The 13,101-nt window shown below is 45.2% G+C and overlaps 1 protein-coding gene across 1 annotated transcript in view; it reads right to left on the bottom strand.

Annotated features, from left to right (window-relative positions):
• The window catches only part of LOC306891677 (NLR family CARD domain-containing protein 3-like), a 269,541-nt gene that overhangs the window by 16,257 nt on the left and 240,183 nt on the right, over positions 1-13,101 (bottom strand). The gene's annotated exons all lie outside the window — the stretch shown is intronic.

Below are 13,101 nucleotides of genomic sequence, written 5' to 3'. Positions count from 1 at the left end.
TCCAGGAACCTGCTGAGTGAAACTCTTCACAATATGAAGACTTATGAAGTTTATTCTCCAGTGACGCTCTTTCTCCAGTATGGATTATGTGATGCTGCTTAACTGGCTCTAATACTCACACCACACTCAAAGACTTCACTTCTCTTCATTATGGATTTACTAGCAATTCTTACCATAGTCATTCAATAAAATACATATTCCACAAAAAGGCTTTGCATTGTTTTCTCTGTTTATGTCAGGGTTTAGTCAGGGCAGAAAAATACACGGATTCAATTGCAGGGGTAACAGGGGTATTTATTGAACTACGACAGAGAGAAACTGAGAGAGACCAACAGAGTTGGAGATGACTAATGGTCCGGACGTTGGGGCTGACTGCAAGGCCAACTGGGAGACCCAGTGTACAGCAGCGCCAGCCAACGACGTTGGAAGTCTTGTGTGCAGTCTGTTCTCCCGAGTGAAGCAGCTAGGGGACAACAGTGGGCGGCGTCGACCCACGTAGGAGGCGCTCGTCCGAGCAGCCTCAACGAAACGTCTCGGTTACTTTCGTAACCTCGGTTCCCTGAGAAGCGGGAACGAGACATTGCGGAGACCGCATATGAAACTCCTCCTCTTTTTCACTTTTCCTGAAGTCCTATAGGATAACGCCAGTTAAAAAACTGGCCAATTGTCGCAAGACATGCACAGTATGCAAATACTGACGAATCTAGACAGTATAAATAAAGTGCATGAGACGACAATACCTCAGAAACTACGATAGAACGCTTGACCAGAGATAAGCAGCGAACACGGCGTTCTCCGCAATGTCTCGTTCCCGCTTCTCAGGGAACCGAGGTTACGAAAGTAACCGAGACGTTCCCTTTCGAGAGCGGTCACTTCGACATTGCGGAGACCGCATATGGAACGGTAGTACAATCCCGCCGTGAGAGCTAGCAAAAACAGCCCGATAACTGGGATAACACGTACACAGTATGCGGAGCAGACAAACCAACCATTCGCGAGGTTGCCCCAAGCGTTAACCGCTGATTGGCTGAAACCGGCCTATGAGCTGCTAGATCACTGAGCACGCCAATGAACTGCTAGATTGGTCTTTTGTCGAATTTGCATATCCAAACCCAACGAATGCAGCGGGCTGCGCTGAACAGGGCAGACACCACAGCAGTAGAACCAGCACGGAAACCCGGGCGATATAATAACGAACATAAGTACACCAAGCACAGTGTAAACAGCAATGCGGCAACAACTGTGTAGCACAATACATTTACAAGGTAGAAGATAAGCTTAATCAGCACTCACCGAGAGGACTTGAGAAGCCAACGAGGACACATCCAATCTGTAGAACCTGGCGAAAGTATTCTGAGAAGACCAGCCAGCTGCACAGCATATGTCCTGAATAGATGTGCCCCTAGACCAGGCCCACGAAGAGGCGATAGCCCTAGTCGAATGAGCTCTGATACCGAAGGGGCAGTTCTGACCCTGGCTTTCGTACGCCAAGGTAATAGCGTCCACTACCCAGTGAGAGAGCCTCTGTTTTGAGACAGCCCGGCCTTAAGTACCCCCACCAAAACAAATAAAGAGCTGCTCCGACTGCCGAAACCCGGCCGTGCGATCTATGTAAGCCCGCAATACCCTTACCGGGCATACCGCTCTCTGAGCGTCAGCATCCTGTGAGTCTGACGACTCGGAAGACAAGGCGGGCAAGGAAATGACCTGAGCTCTAAAAGGGGTAGACATGGACTTTGGCACATAACCCGATTTTGGCCGGAGAGTGACGCTGCAGTCGCCTGGCCCAAAACGAATGAAATCAGCGCCGACTGAGAGCGCTTGCAAATCCCCTATGCGCTTAGCCGAAGCAAGGGCGAGAAGGAGAACGGTTTTTAGAGTGAGCTCTCTTACCGAAGCCGCGTCCAAAGGCTCAAAGGGGGGAGAAGAGAGAGCCTTCAACACCAGTGTTAAGTCCCAAGGTGGCACCGAAGGGGTTCGCGGGGGGAAAAGTCTCCTCGCTCCTCTGAGGAATCTGACCACCAGCATGTGCCTACCAATCGATTGCCCATCAACCGGGGAACGAAACGAGGCGATGGCCGCTACGTAAACCTTCAGCGTTGACGGGAGGCCGCCGCTGTCCAGCCTGTGCTGCAGGAAAGACAAAATATCAGACACGGGGCAAGACGCCGGGTCGATATTGTTGCTGCTGCACCATTTAGCAAACACCCCCCATTTTAGAGCGTATAAACGTCTGGTAGACGGCGCGCGAGACTCCGAAATAGTATCCAGCACACGCTGAGGGAGTGCAGTTAGAATCCCCGAAGCGGCCAGGCATGAAGGTTCCACAACTCCGGGCTGGGGTGCCAAATCGTGCCGTTCACTTGGGACAACAGGTCTCTCCTGAGGGGAATCCGCCACGGCGGTGCCGTCAACAACTCCCTCAGGTCCGGGAACCATGGTTGATTCGGCCAGAACGGAGCGACGAGAATCACCGACGCCGTCTCCTCTCTGACTTTGCACAGCACTAGGGGTAAAATCTTCACCGGAGGAAACGCGTAAAGCCGAACGGCCGGCCAACGCCCCGTCAGCGCGTCGCTCCCCATAGGGGAGTGGATCAGCGAGAAATACAACGGGCAGTGTGCGTTCTCGCTTGTCGCGAATAGATCCACCTCCGCTTTCCCGAAGCGTTCCCAAATTAACAGGACTGTGTCGGGATGAAGCCTCCATTCCCCGTGCTGAAGACCCTCCCTCGAAAGCATGTCCGCTCCGCGGTTCAGATGACCGGGGATATGCGCTGCTCTGATAGAGAGTATATGCCGATCCGCCCACAGTAGGAGACCCGCCGCCTGTTTGAAAAGAGCTCCGGAACGGATCCCTCCCTGGCGATTTATGTACGAAACCACGGACATGTTGTCGGTGCGAATCAGAACATGTTTCTGCTCCAGCCTCGACTGGAAAGTATGAAGAGCTAGAGACACCGCCTTTAGTTCCAAGCGATTTATGTGCCATTTCCTCAGAGACTGTGACCAAAGGCCGGATGCCGGCATGCCCTCGCACACCGCGCCCCATCCCGAGGACGATGCATCCGTCGTAACGACTGTGCGTCTCGTCACCAGCCCCAGGGGAACTCCCCGACTGAACATGCTCGGGTCGCGCCATGGACTCAGGGCGTCGAGGCAGCGGCGTGTAACCGGGACTCGCGCCTGGCCCGAGGACCATGCTCTCCATGGAACCCGAGCCTTCAGCCAGAACTGAAGCGGTCGCATGTGCAGAAGACCTAGGTGGCAGACCGCCGACGCCGATGCCATGAGACCCAAAAGCCTCTGGAACTCCCTCAGGGGAACAGACCGGCCCAGCCTGAGCGAATGTAGAGCTGAAGAGATGGACTCCGTCCTCTCTAGGGAGAGACGAGCGCGCATCTCCACTGAGTCGAAACATACCCCCAGATACGTTATAGACTGACTCGGCGTGAGTTTGCTCTTCTGCATGTTCACGCGCAGCCCCAGGGATGCCAAGTGACCAAGCAGCATCTGCGTGTGACCGATTAGCGCCTTCCGAGAGTGGGCTAAAATCAGCCAATCGTCCAGATAATTGAGAATGCGCATTCCGCTCGCTCTGAGAGGGGAAAGCGCCGCGTCCACGCACTTCGAGAATGTGCGCGGAGCTAATGCCAGCCCGAATGGGAGGACGGCAAATTGGTACGCTGAATCCTCGAATGCGAATCGCAGGAACCTTCGGTGGCGCTTGTTTATCTGAACATGGAAGTACGCATCCTTCAGATCTACGGAAACAAACCAGTCCCCGGGACGCACTTGTGCCAGGATCTGTTTTAGAGTTGTCATTCTGAACGCTCGCTTGTGAAGCGCTCGGTTGACGGGTCTCAAGTCCAGAATCGGACGCAGACCACCATCTCTCTTGGGCACTACAAAATACCGGCTGTAAAACCCGCTTTCCAGCTCGTTCGGCGGGACACGCTCGATCGCTCTCTTCGCGAGCAGGCTGCGGATTTCCTGCCTTAGCACAGGTGCGTTTTGCGCTGACGTAAGCGACGGGACCACACCGCTGAAGCGGGGAGGTCTGCGCCTGAACTGCAGGGAGTACCCGTGTTCTATCACGTTTAGCAGCCAAAGAGAGATGCCTGGGATGGCTTTCCACGCGTCCAGAAACAGACATAACGGCCGAATCTGATCGGGGGTTACCGTCATCGGACCGTTTAGGGTAGCGCGCTGGCCCAGCGAGGCTAAATGCACTGGCGGGAAAATATCTCGCGCGTGAGACTCCAGCGGTCCCTCGTCCACGGGAGCGTCCGTGGACGAGGGAATGCTGGTTATAGTTGTGACTAGCTGCGGCTTCGCGCTGCACCGTGGCAGGGCAAGGGACGCAGCATTGTGTGTGTGAGGGGGAAAAAGCTCCTTCTGTGAACAGGTATGTGTTTTTATTGCATTCACACAAACAACACTTACAACATTGCAATAATCGCCCGCAACCGCGGGGGAAAACTGTTGCAAACAGCGGCGCTTTGGGTCCGCCGGCACGCTCACAGACTCTCTCCTCCTCTTCCCAGGTCCGTCAGGACGACGGCTTGGCAGCCGATGACGCTCCGCCGTCGTGGCGTGGACCCCTCTTCGGCCCGTACCTCTTCTTTGCTGGGCCCGCCCATTGTTTAGGACGGACGTCCGGTTCGCGACCTCGACTAGCCGGTGCGGGAGCCGCGTGCTGTTTGGCGGGTCTCTGCGAGGAGTGAGGCGCGGATGAAGAGCGGGCTCTCGGAGACGGTTGGTAAGAGCGTCGAGGCAGCACGTGACTCATGGCCTTGGCGCGCTTTTGCGCCTCACCAAAACGCTCTACTACCGACTCCACGACGTCACCAAAGAGGCCGGAGGGAGTGATCGGCGCGTTGAGCAGGGACTTACGATCGGCGTCCTTTAGATCCGCCAGCGTAAGCCACAGATGACGGTGGAGGACGACCATAAACCCCATAGATCTGCCGATAGCCTGGGCGGTGCGTTTCGTAGCCATCAGCGCGAAGTCGGTCGCTGCCCTCAGATCCCGTGTAGCGTCCGTCTCCAGGCTGCCGCTATCCAGCGACTGAAGGATCTTTGCCTGGAACACCTGCAGCACCGCCATAGTGTGCAAGGCGGAGGCGGCCTCGCCAGCGGACGCGTATGCCTTACCAGCGAGATGGGCGGTAAACCTGCACGGCTTCGAGGGCAGGCCTGGGTCCGAGCCCAGCGAGGTGGCGGAAGGGCACAAATGAGCGGCGAGGGTCTCCTCGACGGGTGGCATGCGCACGTAACCGTGGGCCTCGGCCCCGACCACGTGGGCAAACATGGCCGGCGTAGCAGCGTGGACGCGCGCCGACTGAGGTGCTGACCACGTCTTCACCACGTGCTCGTGGACATCTGGGAAGAACGGCGAACTCCTTTTCGACGTGGCCTGGCGGCGACTCGCCTGAAAGTACCAGGAGTCGAGCTTACTCTTCGCCGGCATCTCAGGTGGATCCCAGGTGATGTCGAGCTCGCTTACAGCTTTTTCGAGAACCCTGACGAACTCCTCGTGGAGGTCCGGGGTGCTCTCCGGATCGGGACGATCACGCTCCGATCCTGCCCAGTCCTTGTCCGAAGCTGATATGGACATGGAGTCATCGTCCTCCTCGACGCCGAAGGAAACGGCGTCCGCGATGGAAGGCGGAGGACGAAGGACCTCGTCGACGAAGAGGACTGGGGAATGAGGTGACGGCAGAGGACGGGGGCCCGGAGCCGGGTCGTCGCCGCCACCTCGTGGAGTGGGTGGACTCACCAGCGGCTCGTTGGCGGCGGTGAGCCTCGACCCTAAGAGTCCACGAGCAATGTTCCTGCGAGTCCTCAAAACACGCACCGGCAGGTCAGCACAGTGCGCGAAATCGGACTCGCAGAGTGCATCCTCCGCATGGGCAAGGCCCAGGCAGGCAATGCAGTGCTCGTGAGTATCCTGCGGGCCAATGGGGCCCGCGCAGAGACGACAGAAAGAAGCCATCGGATGCGGTGAAGAAGTATCCAGTTGCGTCTTCAACGATGGCAGCGTGAAAAAGAAGATTCTGAGGTATTGTCGTCTCATGCACTTTATTTATACTGTCTAGATTCGTCAGTATTTGCATACTGTGCATGTCTTGCGACAATTGGCCAGTTTTTTAACTGGCGTTATCCTATAGGACTTCAGGAAAAGTGAAAAAGAGGAGGAGTTTCATATGCGGTCTCCGCAATGTCGAAGTGACCGCTCTCGAAAGGGAACCCCGCGTGTGCTGAAGACGGTAGTAGCGAGTGGGGAGACAGCTGAGCGCAGCGTCGGCAATCCTCTCGCATTCGGTCCAAAAATATGACTAACCAGCACACACACGTCTCACTGAACGTCTCACTCCGCGTCTTAACTTTTTTTAAATTCTGCTATTTATTGCATTGAATTCAAGACGCAGACGAGACGTTGACGTGACGTAGACGTCACGTAAATCACGTGTAGCAGTGAAGCGTCCAGTAATATGGCGCTCGGATTGTTTCGTTTATTTCCTTACCTATGGCGTTCCATTCGGTCCAAAAATATGACTAACCAGCACACACACGTCTCACTGAACGTCTCACTCCGCGTCTAAACTTTTTTTAAATTCTGCTATTTATTGCATTGAATTCAAGACGCAGACGAGACGTTGACGTGACGTAGACGTCACGTAAATCACGTGTAGCAGTAGGGATGGGCGGATCGATCCTAAAGTATCGATACTTTCGATTGTATCAAAAAGATCGATTCTCAATTAGAAGTATCGATCCTATCTGTTTTTTGGGGGGATTTTGTGATACTTTAATAACAGTAGTACGCCGTATATTATTGAAATATTTACTTAAATAGGAACTGCAATGGGAACTACTTCTTCCGTTGTATCTCCGCTTGTCAAGACAGTGTTCTGTTCGCTCACTCTGTTTAAGGCAAGCAAGCACGTGTGACGCGAAGTTAAAGAGTGCGTGGCTACGGTCATCTTGACTGAAAGAAAAAGAAGCATAACCTGGAGATCATAATCATAATCTAACCCTTACCCTAACCCTAAACAGGATGAAGAGGAATGTCAACATTTACTTGTTTCATCTCAAAAACTTATTAAGGGTAGAAAAAAGTTTGTGTGACATGAATTTGTTATATAGCCTACAGTGTTATCTTTGTTTATTTAATTAATAATGTTCAGTATTTTTTAATAAATGTAAAAAAATGTCCATTGCAGTGTATTTAATATGAATGATGATGGCTATAAAATAACTATATAAAATCACTCACATAAAAACATTTCATTCTAGTATCGGTATCGATATCGACATCGACGATACTTGTCTTGAAAGTACTTGGTATCGGATCGGAAAGAAAATAATTGGTATTGCCCATCCCTATGTAGCAGTGAAGCGTCCAGTTAGGTATGGAAGGCCAATAGTATGGCGCTCGCTTTGTGTCATTTGCGAACGTGACTAGCACGCATGACAGATAACACACGTGTAAGCGTGCGTGTACGTCTCCATTTGTTTTATATGGAGACGTCCACGCAAATATCACGTCACGTATACTATGGAAGGCCAAAAGGGTCAAAAACGCGCGAATTTTAACACGTTAAGTACGTGTACTTTACGTGTACTTTACGCGTACTTTACGCGTGAAAAATTAACGTGTACTTTACGTATATTTAACACGTACTCAACGTGTTAAATACACGTCAAGTACACGTAGAATACACGTAAACAACACGTGATTCAGACGCCGGTTTCCAGTTTAAACGGGTCAATAGGCTTGTTTGAGATGAACAAAATCTGCGCAGAACCGATCACCGGTGATCACCGCGAGCTGCATGCCGGTTAGAAAAGTGTCCGAGTTACGTCCGCCTTGCTCTGACCTCATGCTGACGTGTGCCAAAAAACTCTCGCGACAGCGAGGCGGCTGTGTCGGATTGAGCAGTCGAGCGCAGTTGCTCTCCACCGACTGCGCTACTCAAAAGCATGATGGGAAACGACTGACTGACGACACAGCTTCGTGCTCATTGGCTGAGAATGTCAGCTGATATTTTTTTCCCCTTAATTCTAAGAAGTCCATTACATATAGCCTAATACGATTTACTTTTTCTATAGTACTTAGTAATTAGGACATGTTTTATTTCTATTTTCTTGGTTTGAAGTGAAGTCCTGTTTGTTTTAATTTTCTCTTTATTGAGAGATGTGTATTCTCTTTATACATTGACATTTTTGTACAACATTATTCCATTAAATAAATTAGTCAATCCATCAATACATGCATACATCTAATGTGACTGTTTTACAATTAGGCCTCATGTTTGTGTTTTTATCCGATATCTTTATTTGGATATGTCTGATTCCATGAGTGCAATAAACAAAACCCACACATGCTCATTTCTTAATTTAGAATGTGTTGTTGTTTCATATTATTTTTTAAGAATAATTTGCAGCACACACTTTTCCTAATCATTAAACATGAATTGAAACTTACATTAAGGTGACAAACAATTGTGTAATATATTTATATGGAATATTTGTCATGTAAAAAAGGGATAGTTCACCCAAATAACTTTAATAATAATAAAAACAATTTTCTTTGGTGCTGAATTATCTGCAACTGTTTATTTTTTACTCGAAATTAATTTCATTAGATGCAAGTTGCAATACCACTCTAGATCAGATAGATTTATATCCCTACCATTTACTGAATAAGCCATTTTAAGTAATGAGCACTGTTCACCTTCGGTGATTCTCCTCATCATAACCATCTTCGTGTAAAAACAGTGGTATTTCAACTGCATCAACTTCGTCTGCGATAAAGAACGCGAACGCGATCTCTTCCATTGTTGACGTTTGCAGTCCACTATGGCAAGCCGTTTTGACATAAAATACGCCTGGCTGTACTAGTCATAATTTAGTTTTGACTAGTCAAAATTACAATTCCAGATATCTCTTCTGTAATTTTGAGTCGTCGCAATTGGAATTAGTATATCTACAATGTGATTATTACTAGTCATAACAGGCAATGAAGATATCTATAATGTTATTCTGGCTATTCATAATATACATTTGAGATATCTACAATGCTGTTTTGACTAGTCATATTCTTCCATTGACTTCCATTGAAAAATATTTTCAGATATCTACAAATGTGTTTTGACTGGTAGAAACTGCAATTAAAGATATCTATAATTCATTTTGTACTAGGCATAATTCCAATTAGAGATATCTTGAACTAATTTTTACTAGTGATAATTCAATTAGAGATATCTCTAACTGAGTTACCACCAGTAGAAATCATAATTAGAGATATCTGTAACTGGTCTTTGACTAGTCATAATCACATTTAAGATATCTTTAATGAATCATTTTTAAAGATATCCAAAACCACATTTGCAGATATCTGAAAGCAACTTATTACTAGTCTTATTTTAATTGTAGATATGTTGAATTGGATTTTTGACTCGACAAAACTAAATTAGAGATATCTTGAATTGAAATTCTTCCTAGTGATATCTCATTTAAAGATATCTGCAATTTAATTATGAATATCTCAGTCTGATTTGTAACTAGGAAGATATTTATTTGGATATATCTTCATTTAGCTTTGCGACAGGAAGAATTTCAATATAGATATCTGGAAATAACATTCTAACTAGTCAAAATTACTTCATAGATATCTAAAATGAATGCATGCAAATACACTTTTTCTAAGCCCCACCTTAAGCGTTTTTAACCAATCCTTCCTTGGAAACTGTTGTCAGCTGCCATTTTGTCAAATAATTATATAATAAAGGTCTTACATTTTGTGTCATTCAAACTGCTTCATACAAAGGTCATTTTAAAAGAATGAAAATAAAAACTTAGCATAAGGTATGCAGAGGTATTATTAAAATATCGTAATGTTGGAGATTTGTGCTGTGGATTAAATAGTGTTTGCCTTTATTCCAAATGAACATATTTAAGATAAACATCTGTATAGGCATCATGTCTGGTGCAAGAATTTGATTCATTTGTAAATATTTAATTGCACTGGACTCATCACTGAACACAACAGAAGATCACCATCATTGATCTCTTACTATAATATAATACAATACTCCCACCTTGTGTGTAACTACCTAAAGACACAACTTAACCTGCATTAACAATACATACTGTATGCATAACGAAACATACTTATAAATGCCATTAATGAATGTTAAACTATGATTCACTTGTAATCTTGTTCAAAAAAAGTTATATATTTTGTATATATACAAAATAAATTACAACAAAACAAGCAGTTTGCTGATCTTTGTATTTATTGAACATTACACATTGTTTGGTCCGCTTTGTCACATGACTGCAATAAAAATCTCAGCGCTATGCAGACATGCATGTTGGACATCTTTTACCACATGAATGCATCCAAATATTAGTTAATAATCACGTGAGAAGCCTACTTCATTCGGTTCTTTTCTCTCCTTGACAAGTTACAAACGCTGTCTACTGTTGTTAGCCGTTAGCACTAGGTATAAGGAGGGGTAACCCTTATTTTAGTTAGATGGAAGGGTCTTTAATACATCCAACTGGAGAAAGCGAAACAGCTAACAAACCCATTGACATCCGTTTAAAAAACTAGCCTGTTGTCTCCTTTGCTGTGTTCCGATGAAGCTAAGGTGATAGCATTAGCCGTTGCGCTTTTGGCTTTGGCTCTGGTGTAGGGGAGGAGTTGAGCAAATTAAGTTTCACGTCACACAACAGCAGATTCGACTAGGAGCAGGCACGATTCAGATATCTTAAAATATAATTGAGACTAGTCGAAACTGAATTAGAGATATCTTTAAATACTTTGCGTATTTGTGACGCGATAATTTTAGATATCTATGAGGTCATTACAGATATCTAAAATAGAGTTTTGACTAGTCAAAACATATTTACAGATATCTCGAATCATATTTCTTACTAGCGCAATTATAATTGCAGATATCTCTAATTATCAATTTGACTAGTGAAATTATAATTATGACTTGTCGAAATACAATTAAAACTATCTAAAATATATTTTATGGATAGTCAAACCATAGGTTTATATGTCAAAACGGCTTGCCATAAGCCGGACACTTCCTGAATTTTGCTGTGTTGTGGACTGCAAACGTCAACAATGGAAGAGATCGCGTTCGCGTTCTTTATCGCAGACGAAGTTGATGCAGTTGAAATACCACTGTTTTTACACGAAGATGGTTATGATGAGGAGAATCACCGAAGGTGAACAGTGCTCATTACTTAAAATGGCTTATTCAGTAAATGGTAGGGATATAAATCTATCTGATCTAGAGTGGTATTGCAACTTGCATCTAATGAAATTAATGTCGAGTAAAAAATAAACAGTTGCAGATAATTCAGCACCAAAGAAAATTGTTTTTATTATTATTAAAGTTATTTGGGTGAACTATCCCTTTTTTACATGACAAATATTCCATATAAATATATTACACAATTGTTTGTCACCTTAATGTAAGTTTCAATTCATGTTTAATGATTAGGAAAAGTGTGTGCTGCAAATTATTCTTAAAAAATAATATGAAACAACAACACATTCTAAATTAAGAAATGAGCATGTGTGGGTTTTGTTTATTGCACTCATGGAATCAGACATATCCAAATAAAGATATCGGATAAAAACACAAACATGAGGCCTAATTGTAAAACAGTCACATTAGATGTATGCATGTATTGATGGATTGACTAATTTATTTAATGGAATAATGTTGTACAAAAATGTCAATGTATAAAGAGAATACACATCTCTCAATAAAGAGAAAATTAAAACAAACAGGACTTCACTTCAAACCAAGAAAATAGAAATAAAACATGTCCTAATTACTAAGTACTATAGAGAAAGTAAATCGTATTAGGCTATATGTAATGGACTTCTTAGAATTAAGGGGAAAAAAATATCAGCTGACATTCTCAGCCAATGAGCTTGAAGCTGTGTCGTCAGTCAGTCGTTTCCCATCATGCTTTTGAGTAGCGCAGTCGGTGGAGAGCAACTGCGCTCGACTGCTCAATCCGACACAGCCGCCTCGCTGTCGCGAGAGTTTTTTGGCACACGTCAGCATGAGGTCAGAGCAAGGCGGACGTAACTCGGACACTTTTCTAACCGGCATGCAGCTCGCGGTGATCACCGGTGATCGGTTCTGCGCAGATTTTGTTCATCTCAAACAAGCCTATTTATGCCTAAATGGCCTTCCATAGTTATCTGTCATGCGTGCTAGTCACGTTCGCAAATGACACAAAGCGAGCGCCATATATTTGTGCGTCCTCGTTTCCTTTCCTCGTGTCTTAGCTCCACCTCTTCAGGATGCGAGAGAAGGAAGCAAGGAAAAGACGCAAGGACGGAGGAATCGAAGCAAGTTTTTTTTTTTTTTTTTTTTTTTTGTGTTGTCTGCTTTCCACTGGCCAGATTTATTTTATTGCAGCAAACTGAACAGTGAACATAATAATTAAATGCAAATTAATATCAATTATATCAATCTTATACGAAAAAATACAAATAAGAAAAATACAATATAGGAAAAGGATATTTGCAATAATAAACGTTTAAAAAGTAGGCCATAGACCACACATTTTAATTCAAAGGATATATTTAAGGCTTTGCAATATATGACAGTTGTTATTTTGCTTTGTTATTTCTTCTATCGGTTAATTCACAGACAAGATATGTGTCCGAAATCGCTCACTCGTTCACTATTCTCTTTTTAGCATACACTTGCACGAAGGAAGGAATCGAAGCAAGTGAAATGATATATGCAAGTCTTTAAAAATGTTGAAAGGTCCGATAGCACAAAAAATATATGATACCCTGAAATACTTCCCAACTTAGGTTGATAGCTGAACAACAACGGAATTCTCCCCTTATGTCATGTTGTAATTTTATTTTATTTTTTTATTTTTATATATTTTAATTTTTAATTTTTTTTTTTATAAATCATCTTTGTGTTTGTTTTTCTTAGACTGCATATATAATTCCTGTTTGTATTAAGAGCTGCTCCCTCAGGCTATGTCTTTTCTGTATTATGTAGAAACGGATGTTATGCAGCCATGTTTGTTTGTA

Source organism: Barbatula barbatula, assembly GCF_947034865.1.
Source record: "Barbatula barbatula genome assembly, chromosome: 3".
Lineage (NCBI taxonomy): Eukaryota > Metazoa > Chordata > Actinopteri > Cypriniformes > Nemacheilidae > Barbatula > Barbatula barbatula.
Note: the sequence above shows the minus strand (reverse complement) of the source record. Positions and strands in the feature narration are given on the sequence as shown.